We start from the raw sequence: 13,679 nt of genomic DNA, 5'->3' as shown, positions 1-13,679 counted from the left end.
TATTCCAGGAATGCAAGGATTTTTCAATATCCACAAAAAAAATCAATCAATGTGATACACCACATTAACAAACTGAAGAATAAAAACCATATGATGCTCTCAATAGATGCAGAAAAAGCTTTTGACAAAATCCAACACCCATTTCTGATAAAAATTCTTTAGAAAGTGGGCATAGAGGGAACCTAGCTCAACATAATTAAGGCCATATATGAAAAACCCACAGCTAACATCATTCTCAATGGTAAAAAGCTGAAAGAATTCCTGCTGAGATCAGGAACAAGACAAGGATATCCACTCTTGCCACTACTATTCAACATAGTTTTGGAAGTCCTAGCCATGGCAATCAGAGAAGAAAAAAATAAAAGGAATCTACATCGGAAAGGAAGAAGTAAAACTATCACTGTTTGCAGATGACATGGTAATATACCTAGAAAATCCTAAAGAGTCTACCAGAAAACTGTTAGAACTCATCAATGAATTTGGTAAATTTGAAGAATACAAAATTAATACACAGAATCACTTACATTTCTATATACTAACAATGAAAGATCAGAAGGAGAAATTAGGGAATCAATCCCATTTACCATTGCATCAAAAAGAATAAAATACCTAGGAATAATCCTATGTAAAGAGACGAAGACCTGTACTCTGAAAACTATAAGATGTTGATGAAAGAAATCAAAGACGACACAAACAGGTGGAAAGATACACCATGCTCCTGGACTGGAAGAATGAATATTGTCTAAATGACTATACTACCCAAGGCAATCTCCAGATTCAATACAATCCCTATCAAGTTACCAAGGACATTTTTCACAGAACTAGAATGAAATACTTTAAAGTTTGTTTAGAAGCACAAAAGACCCAGAATAGCCAAAGCCATCCTGAGAAAGAAAAATGGAGCTAGAAGAATCAGTCTCTCTGACTTCAGACTATACTAAAAAGCTAAAGTCATATAAACAGTATGGTACTGGCACAACAACAGAAATATAGATCAGTAAAACAGGCTAGAAAGCCCAGAATTAAAACCACACACCTAAGGTCAACTAATCTATGACAAGGGAGGCAAGAATATAAAATGGAGAAAAGACAGCCCTTCAATAAGTGGTGCTGGGAAAACTGAACAGCTACATGTAAAAGAATGAAATTAGAACACTCCATAACACCATACACAAAAATAAAATCAAAATGGATTAAAGACCTAAATATAAGACCTGACACTATAAAACTCTTAGAGGAAAACATAGGCCAAACACTCTCTGACAGACACCACAGCAATATCTTCTCAGATCCACCTCCTAGAATAATGACAATAAAAACAAAAATAAACAAATGGGATCTGATTAAACTTAAAAGTTTTTGCATAGCAAAGGAAACCTTAAACAAAATAAGAAGACAACCCACAGAATGGGAGAAAATATTTGCAAATGAAGTGAATGACAAGGGATCAATCTCCAAAATATATAAACACCTCTTGCACCTCACTCAATACCAAAAAACACCAAATAACCCCATCAAAAAATGGGCAGATCTAAACAGACAATTCTCCAAAGAAGACATACAGATGGCCAAAAAACACATGAAAAGATGTTCAACATCACTAATTATTAGAGAAATGCAAAGCAAAACTACTATGAGGTACCACTTTTCACCAGCCAGAATGGCCATCATCAAAAGTCTGCATACAATAAATATTGGAGGCAGTGTGGAGAAAAGGGAACCTTCTTACACTGTTAGTGGGCATATAAATTGGTACAACTATTATGGAAAACAGCATGGAGACTCCTCAACAAACTAACAATAGAATTACCATTTGATCTAGCAATCCCACTCCTGGGCATCTATCCAGAGAAAACCATGACTTGAAAAGATACATGTGTTCCAAAGGCAATAGTTTGCATCTATTAACCCCAAATTCCCAATCCACCCCACTCCCTACCCTTCCACCTTGGAAAACTACAAGTCTGTTTTACATGTTCATGATTTTCTTTTCTGTGGAAAGGTTCATTTGTGCTATATATTAGCTATAATGGAAAAAATAAAAATCATTATTAAAAAAAAAAAAGAAAAGGTACATGTTCCCCAATGTTCACTGCAGTGCTCTATACAAAAGCCAAGATGTGGAAGCCAAATAAATGTCTATCAACAGAGGAGTGGGTAAAGAAGATGTGGTACATATACACAATGGAATGTTACACAGCCATAAAAATGAATGAAATAATGGCATTTGCAGCAACATGGATGGACCTAGAAATTATCATGCTAAGTAAAGTTAGTTAGACAATGAGATACAAACATTGTATGTTGTCACTTACATGTGGAGTCTAAAAAAAGGTACAATGAACTTATTTGCAGAACAGAAACAGACTCACAGACTTTGAAAAACTATGGTTAACAAAGGAGACAGGTTGGGGGTGGGGGTTGGGATGGAAATGTTGTAAAATTAGGTTGCGATGATGTTTGTACAACTATAAAAAAATTCATTGAGTTTAAAAAAACCGAAATAAATTGAGATTGATATTTAAAGAAACAACTGAACAGTTATGGAAAACTAGGAGAAAATGTGGGAATAGAATGAGAATTCCACACCAAAAAAAGTAATAGAGATGATCTAGAAAGACCAAGTAGAGGAGATACAACATGTAAACAAAACAAAGGAATAGAGGAGAAAATCATGTAGTTTATGTTTACTTGTATTAAATAGCTAATTCTGGAATAACTCACCACTGAACTTCTCTGAACTGATTTTGTCTTAATTTTTTCTTCTCTTTTGATTTTTTTAGTATGAGATCTACCCTCTTAAATTTTTAACATCCTATTTCTAACAATAGGCAGTATGTTGTATAGTACATCTCTAGGACTTACTCATCTTGTGTAACTGCAACTTTATATCCATTGAGCAGCTCCTCATTTCCTCCTCCGCCCGTCTCTTGGCAATCACCATTCTATAGTCTGCCTATTTTAAATACCTAGTACAACTTGAATCGTGCAAAATTTGTCATTCTCTGACTTATCACTTAATGTCTTCCAGGTCCATCATGTGTCTTGATTTTCATTATTTTGGATATATACCACAGGAGAGAGATTTCTGGAACATATGGTAGTTCTACTTTCAAGAGTACCTCCACACTCTTTTCCAAAGTGGTTGCACTATTTTACATTTCTACGGATAGTGTGCATACTTCCAAACTCATTTTATGAAACCAATATTACTCTGATACCAAAGCCAAACAAAGATACTACAAGAAAACAATATCATGACATTGATATCCCTGATGAACATAGATACAAAGATTCTCAGCAAGATACTAGCAAAAAGAAGTCAACGGAACATGGAAAGGATTTATACTACAATCAAGTTGGATTTAACCCTGGGATGCAAACACAAACCAATAAATGTGATATGCCACATTAATAAAATGAAGGATTAAAATCACACGATCATCTCAATAAATTATAAAAAAAGCATTTAACAAAAGTGATAATAATTCATAACAAAAACACTCAACAAGCTAGGTATAGGAAGTAATGTACCTTGATGTAATAAAGGCCTCATATGATGAAACCACAGCTAAGAATATATTCCACAGTGAAAAGTTGAAAGCTTTTCTCTAAGATCGGGGACAAGGATGGCCATGGTTGCCACTTCTAATAATCACACTACTAGAAGACCTAGACAGAGCAATTAGACAAGAAAAAGATATAAAATATATCCAAATCAGAAAGGAAGAATTAAAATTATCTGTTCACAGATAACTTGGTCTTATATATAGCAAACCCTAAAGACTCTACAAACAAACACTGTTAGAACTAATAAATGAATTAAATTGCAGGACACAAAATCCACACACAAAAATCAGTTACATTTCTATACACTAACAATGAACTATATGGAAAAAGAAATAAGAAAACAATCCCCTTTATAACTGCATCAGAAAGAATACAATACTTAGAAATAACCTTAGCTAAGGAGATAAAAACCCATACACTGAAAACTGCAATATATTAGTGAAGGAAATTAAATAACATGCAAATAAATGGAAAGACATCCTGTGTTCATAGAATGGAAGAAAATATCACTAAAATAAAAATTTCTATATGCTTTAATCACAAAAAGTCCTACAGTAGAGGTCAGTAAACATTTTCTACTCATGATTCCCCACCATCTATAACATCTCAGCCAATAATTCAGCCTTCCCAGTCCTCAGTTTCCTGATCTACAGAGGAGGGAGTAGGGGTAGGAGAGTCTCTAGGCTCAGCCTATAAGTCTAAGCAATTTTTGATCTGGTTCTATTATCTGAGCATCTTGTCAAATAGAACATGTGAAAAGGGGAGATGATCTATAGTGTCAACATTTATGGCAGTGGTTAATAAAATGGCTATTTATTGCATATGAATAGTTATTTAAATATATTTTCCTCATAAGTACTCACCAATGTTTAGAATTTATGGCATGGGAGTTCCCGTCATGGTTCAGTGGTTAACGAATCTGACCAGGAACCATGAGGTTGCAGGTTCGATCCCTGGCCTTGCTCAGTGGGTTAAGGATCCGGTGTTGCGGTGAGCCGTGGTGTAGTTTGCAGATGCAGCTCAGATCTGGCATTGCTGTTGCTGTGGTGTAGGCCCGTGGCTACAGCTCCAATTAGACCCCTAGCCTGGGAACCTCCATATGGCGCAGGTAGGGCCCTAGAAAAGACAAAAAAAAAAAAAAAGAATTTATGGCAAATTGTTTTAATATACCCAAATTTAACTGCACAACTTGAAGCTCAAGGACCCTGTCATGAAAGAAGAGGTTTCAGCACAGACAGACCTTTTAAATGTCCAACCCTGATCCTTGCTAAGGGATTTACATAATCTCTTTGAGCCTCAGTTTCCTCAACTGGGGACTAGGATTATCTGTTTTAAGGATTATGATGAGGATTAAAATAATAAACAATGTAAATTACTCAGCCCAATGACTGCTACACCACAGTGGAGTTAATGAGTAACTGCAATCAGCCTTATCAGTTGAGCAGCAAAACACAGATTTAAAGACAGAGAAAAATAAACTGGGCAAGCAAGCATTTTCCTGGCTTATATGCAGACAGTCTACAAAGTGGAAGAATGTCAAAAAAAAAAAAAATCTAGGGAGAGGTGGTTGACAAAAACATGAAAAAATCGACACGAGAATGCAGATAAATGTGGGAGAAAAATGCTAAGCTAAGAGGAAAACTATTTTGATACTGAGTCAAATATGTGAGCGATTAAGCTGTGACCCTTCCCAGGCAGGGCAGATGGTGGTCGCCGAATTTAAATGTGATCCCAAGAACATACTGACCTAGATTCTGGTTTCATTAGTGCATCTATATGTAAAGTCCAAGGCAATTTTAAAACATGATTTTTAGCTTTAATAGGAAAACTGTTGCAAATAGTTAGCTGGTTTTAAATAAGAAATTTGTCCACATGGTCTACTTCCCACTAAAAGCAGAAACCAAAGAAAGGGCCAAGCCCCTGGGCTCCCAAAGTCATTGCATACATCCTACAAGATCTATAGGGTCTTCTGGGCATCACAAGCTCTAAAGATATCATTCTGTTCTTTAAGGATCAAAGGAAGTCTCAGAAACAAATGAGAAACTCTTTATGGGAAATGCTTCATGTTGAGCCATGTACACATGTAAGTATTCACAGATCAATTACATAAACTGCATTTTCCCATCTTCCTGCTTTTGGTCCTGCTCTTCTCTGCCTAAAGAGCTCTGCTTTTCACACTTTATAGTTTTCAAGTTCCAGCTCCAATGGCATCATCTTTATGAAGATTATCTTTTCCCAGAACCATAGTCCAAGTGATTACTTTTCACCTCTGGGGCCTCCCATATCATCATTTATACTTCTCCAATGACATATATTGTGCTTTACACCATAAAGTTAGCCTTTTGCCTCTCTTTTCCTCATCAAGTCGTAAACTCCTCTAGGATAGACAACTCCATTTATTATTCTTTGATCTTCACTACGGCCAAGTACATTTTCCCATGTTGCAGATATTAAGTATTTGTTGAGTAAATGCAACATCACAATAATTTATCAACAGTGCCCTACAGTTTCAGATTCTAAAGAATGTGAAAAAAAAATGCAAGAGCAGGCCTTTCTCCCAGAGCTTCTGATGTGGCAATAGAAATAGTGCTCCATTAGGCCAGAGACCATGGCCACCTTGCTCCCTGCTGTGTCCTCACCGCTTGATGCAGTATAGTCCTGGCATATCTGGGGCAGTCAGTATTTCTTAAATTAAAAATGAATGAAAAGTAATGTGTTATGTGGAGATATAGATAAAGCCGTTGGTAAGGCACATGGAAGGTAGGAATTTATCGCACATGAGGGAGCAGTGAAAGGGATAGCTTCAGGAGAGAGAGAGTGTCATTACTAAATCTTGAATGAAAAATAGAAATGTATTAAATTGAAAAAAGAATAAGAGTGGTGAGGCTGACTGAATGACACAGAAGATGTGAAAGTGTGTGGCAGGCCACCTGGTATGACTGATCACTCACCATTCCTTCGGCTGGAGACCATTCTGCGACTCTGATTACCACTATAACCAAATTTCTCCAGAAAAAAAACCAAAACTATAATGTATATAATAGGGTGTTTTTCTGCATAGTTTTAGCAAAGGCCCCAAAATAGGTGGCACACAGACTGCTATATTCCAAATCAAAGTCCTATACCACCTATGCAGAATTTGTGAAAACTGGTTTTGAAATCCTTTTCTCACCATGAAGCCTGAGGTTATAGGAGACTTTTGAGGGAGGAGAAGGATGCTCTTACAGGTAAGAGAATTGTATGGGGATGGGGTATTGCCTTTCATTGCTTCATGTGGGGAAGGGAAGAGTAGCAGGAGGCGTAGAATCAAGTGAAAGGTGACAAGGGACCCACGCAGGGTACTTGGGAAACAGTGAGCGAGGCTCTATCTCATGACTAGGAAATAAAAAGATATCGAGTGACTGGGGCAAAGAGAGAAAACTTGGGGTGCTCTCCGAGTGAGAAGTATTTCTCCAAAGAAATAGCACCACAGGAGGGAAATGGCCTGAGGTCCTCTTTGAAAGGGAATCTGCTCAAAAGCATCATCTTGGGGGAAGGAAGCTGGTAAACAAAAGTCCCAGGTGGCCTTCTGAGGTCCAGAGGCTGAGGTGACCTACTGGAGGAGGGAAGATGGCATTGGAATTCCCAGAGGCGGAACTTTCTAAGAAACCCACAAAAATACAGCTAGAAAGAAAAAAAAAAAAAAAAAAAAGAGTCCACAGATCATGAATAACAAATCCCAAAGATATGTGCTGGAATCCCTTCCAGAAATTCTGGCTCCCCTGGCCAGCTGTGAAGTGCCCAGAACTTTAGCTAGTAAGAGGCAAAGAACTAACAAAGCAAGAGGAAAAGAAGCCAGTAAGTCTTCCAGATCTAAAGCAGTACCACACTGGGACAGAGGGAAGCTCTAAATTAGAGAAGAGTTTTTGTCTGGATATAAACCCCGGAGAAGGATTGCTGGATGGTACTTATCTGAGGAAACTTCATATTTTTTTACATAGTGGTTGCAAAAATTTACATTCTCACAGCATTGAAAGAGTGTTCTCTTTCCTCCACACCCTCTCCAGCATTTGTTATTTGTAGACTTATTAATAATGGCCATTCTGACTGGTGTGAGGTAGTACCTCATTGTAGTTTTCATTTGCATTTCTCTAATAATTAGTGATGTTGAGCATCTTTTCATGTGCCTACTGGCCTTCTTAGCAGAAATTTCCATTTAAGTCTTCTGCCTGTTTTTTAATTGGGTTGTTTGCTTTTTGTTGTTGTTCTTGAGTTGTATGAATTGTCTGTATATTTTGGAGATTAAGCCCTTGTTGGTCGCATCATTTGCAACTATTTTCTCCTATTCCATAGATGGTCTTTTCTTATTTTTTCTTTTTTTTTATGGTTTCCTTTACTATGCAAAACTTGTCAGTTCAATTAGATCCAATTTGCTTATTTTTTTTATTTTATTGCCTTGAGAGACTGACTGAAGAAAACATTTCTACAGTTGATGTCAGAGAATGTTTTGCCTATGTTTTATGGTCCCATGTCTTATAAGTCTTTCTGAACAAAACTATAATTTAAAAAAATGTATTACATTCATAGCAGCACTATTTACAATAGCCAAGATATGGAAACAACCTAAACGTCCATCAAGAGATGAATGGATTAAGAAGATATGGTACATATATACAATGGAATACTACTCAGCCATAAAAAATAACAAAATAATGCCATTCATAGCTACATGGACACAACTGGAGATTATTATACTAAGTGAAGTAAGTCAGAAAAAGAACTACAAACACCATATGATATTACTTGTATGTTAAATCTAAAATATGGTAAAAATGAACCTATATACAAAACAAACAAACCCACAGACATAGAGACCAGACTCATGATTGCCAGGGAGGAGATGGGAGGAAGTGGGATAGACTGGGAGTTTGGGGTTAGTAGATGGAAATTACTGCATTTAGAATAGCTAAGCAATGAGGTCCTACCGTATAGCATAGGGAACTATATCCAATCTCTTGGGATAGAACATGATGGAAAATAATGTGAGAAAAAAAGATTGTATGTATGACTGGGTCACTGTGCTGTACAGCAGAAGCTGGCACATTGTATATCACCTACACTTTAATAAAAATATGAAAAAGAATAAACAAATAAAATATGGCACAAATGAATGTGCCTACAAAACAGAAACAGACTTACAGACATGGAGAACAGACTTGTGGTTGCCAAGGGGGAGGGGGAAAGGATTGGGAGGGACTAAGAGTCTGGAATGAGCAGATGCAAACTATTAGACATAGAATGGATAAACAACGAGGTCCTACTGTATAGCACTGGGAACTATATCCCATCTTCTGAAATCTTCTGAATTTGCTATTTCTTGGGCCACTCCCGTGGTATATGGAGGTTCCCAGGCTAGGGGTCAAATCGGAGCTGTAGCCACTGGCCTACACCACAGCCACAGCAACACCAGATCCAAGCCGTGTCTGCGACCTCCACCACAGCTCATGGCAATGCCGGATCCTTAACCCACTGAGCAAGGCCAGGGATCGAACCCGCAACCTCATGGTTCCTAGTTGGTTCGTTAACCACTGAGCCATGACGGGAACTCCTGGAAAATAATATTTTAAAAAGAATGTATATCTATATATATGTATGAATGAGTCACTTTGCCATACAACAGAAATTGGCACAACACTGTAAATCAGCTATACTTTAATAAAAATTTTTGAAAAGAAAACAATTAGAAACAAAAAACATTAGAAAAGAGTTTACAGTTTTGATTGTTACACTGGTCTATAAGGACAAATTTTTTAAAATTTGGATTTTGTATGGAAATACTTTATTCAAAGGATTGTTACAAAACAAGGAAAGGACCATTGCAGCAGAAAGAACACTCTGACCATAATATCTGCAAGCATCTCAAGGTTCAGGCAGACAGAGGGGAAGATTAAAAGAGGCCAGAAAGAACCAGGTGGTGGGAAGTAGGATGAAAGGGTGGTATGATTGGAGAAGAGATCAGAGAATGTTTTACTTTGAAGTCAGCCTGCTCTCAGGAGAAGTTGTATATGGCTCAAGCTGAGGATGGATTGAAATTCAGAGGCCTTAAGAAAGAAGAGAAACTTATCCAAAGTTTGGTTAATGAATGATTTTGTTCCTATTGATCAGTGAGGACAAGTGGTTCAGCTAATCATTTATGAGGCAAAGAAAGAATCTGCAGGGTCTGTGTCTGGTCTTGTCATAGGTAAACAAGGGGGCACCCATTTGTCTTCTCTAAGTTATACGAGAAAGGGTGGTAATTTGCAATAGTCTTTTCCCCAGAATATAAAGGAGTGAGGGGATTTCTTAGCCATCGCTATTTCCAGTAGCAGAGGGTGCAGGTCAAATTTAGCACTGTCAGGACATTTCAATTTCTGCAATAAGACTGTAGTAGCTATGATTGGGAAAAGACTAGAAAGTCTATGAAACTTACCAAAATTTTGTCCAAAAGCAAGAAAAACTAGCCCACTGGACGTGTTGGAAAGAATGGTAGCCCTTTAAATCCCTTTGAGTTCAGCTCTTTTAATGCAACAGTTACACGTTAACTCACAATTTTATGTTCGACTTCAGAGCTTTCTCAGATCCCAGGCTAAGGGAAGATCCCCAAACTAGAAGATCTCAGAGTATACAGCAAGGGGAAACAGGAAGCAGAAGAGGCAGCATGCTTATCCAAGCAGCCGTGATGATTCTCTAAATGAGGTAACTATGATATGAAGTTTTCCTTCTGGGAGCTTTGACTTGGAGAGAAATTTAAAGAAAATTATTATAAAAATAGAAATGCACGAACACCATGAGAGGCCTAAGAATTCAGAAGAGGAATCCTAATAGCTCAAAGAGCTATGAAAACTCAGGCTGAAAGAACACAACTATTTTTTTCCCCCAGAACATCAGGAAAGGCTTCACAAATGGAGAGCATGCTGCTGATCCTGGTCCAGTGTGGGACTGGAAAATATGGTGAGAGGAGGGCACAGGTGAGGAGACAGGGTTTGAGAGGATTTCTGCGAGGACTAAGTAGCTGGAACAAGGGACACGGGAAAAGATGGGGAGATAAACTTCCTAAGGAGGTGGCGAGCCATGAATACCACACACTAATGGAGTTGAATATGATTTTACTCTGTACAGAAGAATAAGTCCCAGAAAATAGTTGATAGGTAAATGGTACCATCAGATCTGTGCTTCAAGAAATATAGTTACATTAATGTATAAAAATAACTAAAAAGAGAGGGCCTGGAGTTAAGATGGTTCAACGTTCCTTTTGAAATGTAAAGTCAGTCACTTTGTAGCACCACTCCCTCTTTATCACAAAATTATTTTCACTAATCACCATGAAATAAGGTAACTAATGATAATAAACAGAGGAAAAGCTATAGTTAAGGGTTTTTCTACAACGTTGTGATACAATTATGCCACTAAAAATTAAAGTCAATATTACAGAATAAAACACACACACACACACACAGAAATAAACTTCCTAATGTCTTTAGATGTATTTTTAGAAAAAGACCAATATATGTATTGGTCTACAACAGTAATGAATAATAACACTGAAATTTCTATTAAGAGTCTTAATTTTTACAACTTTATGAAAACGGAGATTTTTATAAAGATCCTAGTCAATAGCAAATTTAGCCACATTTGTCAATTTCTCTTCACTGAAATGATTGAAGAATATATTTTTATTAATTTTATGTTTTAAAATGTTCTTTCATATGAAGCAATCAATATTCAATGGGCGGTTACAGCCTTAAGCATAAAGATAAGTTTGGCAATTCATAAAAATTTTATTTCACAATAATTTTAGAAAATTTAAACACAAGCAAAAGTTCCAAATGCTCATACAGACTGGCTGAATGGAACTAATTCAAATTGTACAGTTTCATCTTTACAGACCTTTGGCTATTATTGTTTACTTCAGATCTACTGCTTAAATGCAAGGATATGTAATACTACAGGGATGGGCGATCCGAATCCTACCCAAAGTATCTCTGAACACTTACAATCCACTATGAACATAATAAAGGAACAAAGGTATACAGCTTAGTTTGCATGTGTCAGGGACAGACTGCATACAGGAAGTTCTCTTGATTAATGTCTACATACAATTCAAGGTTTATTAAAAGGTAAGCAATACAAAGGTGCTAATGTGAAGCTACCATAATTTGAACCTCAACAGCAACAGCATCAACGCTTTAGAATTTATCCCAACAAAGGCTTTTCTGAGGGAGAGATGTTCTATCACTGATGTTTTTTAGAGTTATAAATGCCTGATATTGTAACAAGTAAATGGTCTTTTAGTCATTTACATTTTTGCTTTAAACTTTATTTGAAATGCACTCCTTTATTACTTGTAACCAAGGCAACAGTTCTCACTGCCTTGCTCTCAAATCCTCCACAGAGAAGAGAAAGGAAAATGGAAACAGGCATTTAACTAAGCATCAACATTGTTCCAGAGTTCCCCTCCTGGTGCAGCGGAAAGGAATCCAGCTAGGAACCTTGAGGTTGTAGGTTTGATGCCTGGCCTCGCTCAGTGTGTTAAGGATCTGGCATTGCCATGAGCTGTGGTGTGGGTCACAGACTCGACTTGGATCTCATGTTGCTGTGGCTGTGGTGCAGGCTGGCAGCTACAGCTGCGATTAGACCCCTAGCCTGGGAACCTATATATGCTGCACGTGGACCTAAAAAGACAAAAAAACAAAAAAAAAATTGTTCCTAACAATGCGTTGTATTCTTATGTAGGAATAACTCTTTGAAGAAATTATTTTGTCATTTTAAGATGAAGAATATTATGATCAATGACCAAACATTACTCAGCAAAGTAAGTGGTGAAGTTAGAATTCAAACCGAGTCTGTTCTGGCTCTGCGGCATATACTATCTCTATTGTACTTTTCTTGATGGTAGCTAGGATGGAAGTGAGTTTTAAGGCTGTGGCAAAATTTAGATGTCCTTGGGGCTTGGGCTTGAGCTTGGTGCATCAGGAGAATGGAGAGAAAATCATGGAGAAGGGTGAGAGGAGATAATATTACAGGATCAAATGGACCAAATTGGACAACATACTGGATGTGGGAAGAGTTGAGATAGTGAAATTCAAGTTTGAGAACCCAAAAAGAACAGAGCTAGGCAATATCTGAGACTCCAGTATGTAGAGGTTACCAATACCTGACTTACAATGAGATGAAGAAAAATCTGTCTACCAGGACTCCAATTAGAAAGAAATCTGTACGTGGGGAGTGAATATTTAAAGAAGCTGCTTGGCATGGATAAAAGGGATACTCTAGGAAAAAAAATAGTTTATCACAAATTGCCTTCTAAGAATGGTAGTCTACTTAATCATAGAACTTTTGCTTTCTTAGAAGGAATTGCAAGTTTTGAGGTAGAGCTGAACTGCTCAGCAAGGCAGAGAAGAGGATAATGTAGCTGCAATTTTCAGTGCCATGTATTTGGCCTATAAACTCAGCCTCCTTTCTAAATAAAGGATTTTTTTCCTCAAATATAATGTCTTGAAGTGTCACCAAAGTACCAGCTCTCTAAGTACACCTGCATCAGGTAGTACCACAGGGTAGTATTACTTGAGAAGTAAACTGGTAGATAAATGAGAGAAAGGGAGAAGGAGAGAAAGAAAGAAAGAGGGAAGGAAGGAAACAAGGAATGAATGAATGAAAGAAAGGAAGGAAGAAAGAAAGCAAGCTTTCTTTAGAAGGGAGGCTGAGTTTATAAGCCAGAAGGAAGGAGGGGGAGGGGAAGGAAGGAAGGGAGGAGGGAAAGAAAGGATGGGGAAAGAAAATGAAAACAAATAAAGGGGAGCTCTGCAAAGGCGATCTGCACAGGCATGCATGTAGACAAATAATTTAGGGTCATTCTGTCATGCCATTGGATTAATGGCATCTTCCCAGTCAACATACCTCCCAAGATGGCTCTTTCTGACATATCTGTTCTTATGTGGTTAGAATCCAGTTCCTTTTCCTATCACCTTTTTTCCCCAGTGTTCTTCACTGATAAGTCTAGTGTAGGTTGTTCACCGTTGTAGCGCTCTTGTTACTTGTATTCTCAGAGTCCCGCTGGCCACGTGCAGGGAGGAGACTGCACTGACATTAAT

The sequence above is a fragment of the Sus scrofa genome, chromosome 2, assembly GCF_000003025.6.
Source record: "Sus scrofa isolate TJ Tabasco breed Duroc chromosome 2, Sscrofa11.1, whole genome shotgun sequence".
Classification (NCBI taxonomy): domain Eukaryota; kingdom Metazoa; phylum Chordata; class Mammalia; order Artiodactyla; family Suidae; genus Sus; species Sus scrofa.
This window is presented reverse-complemented; position numbering follows the sequence as displayed.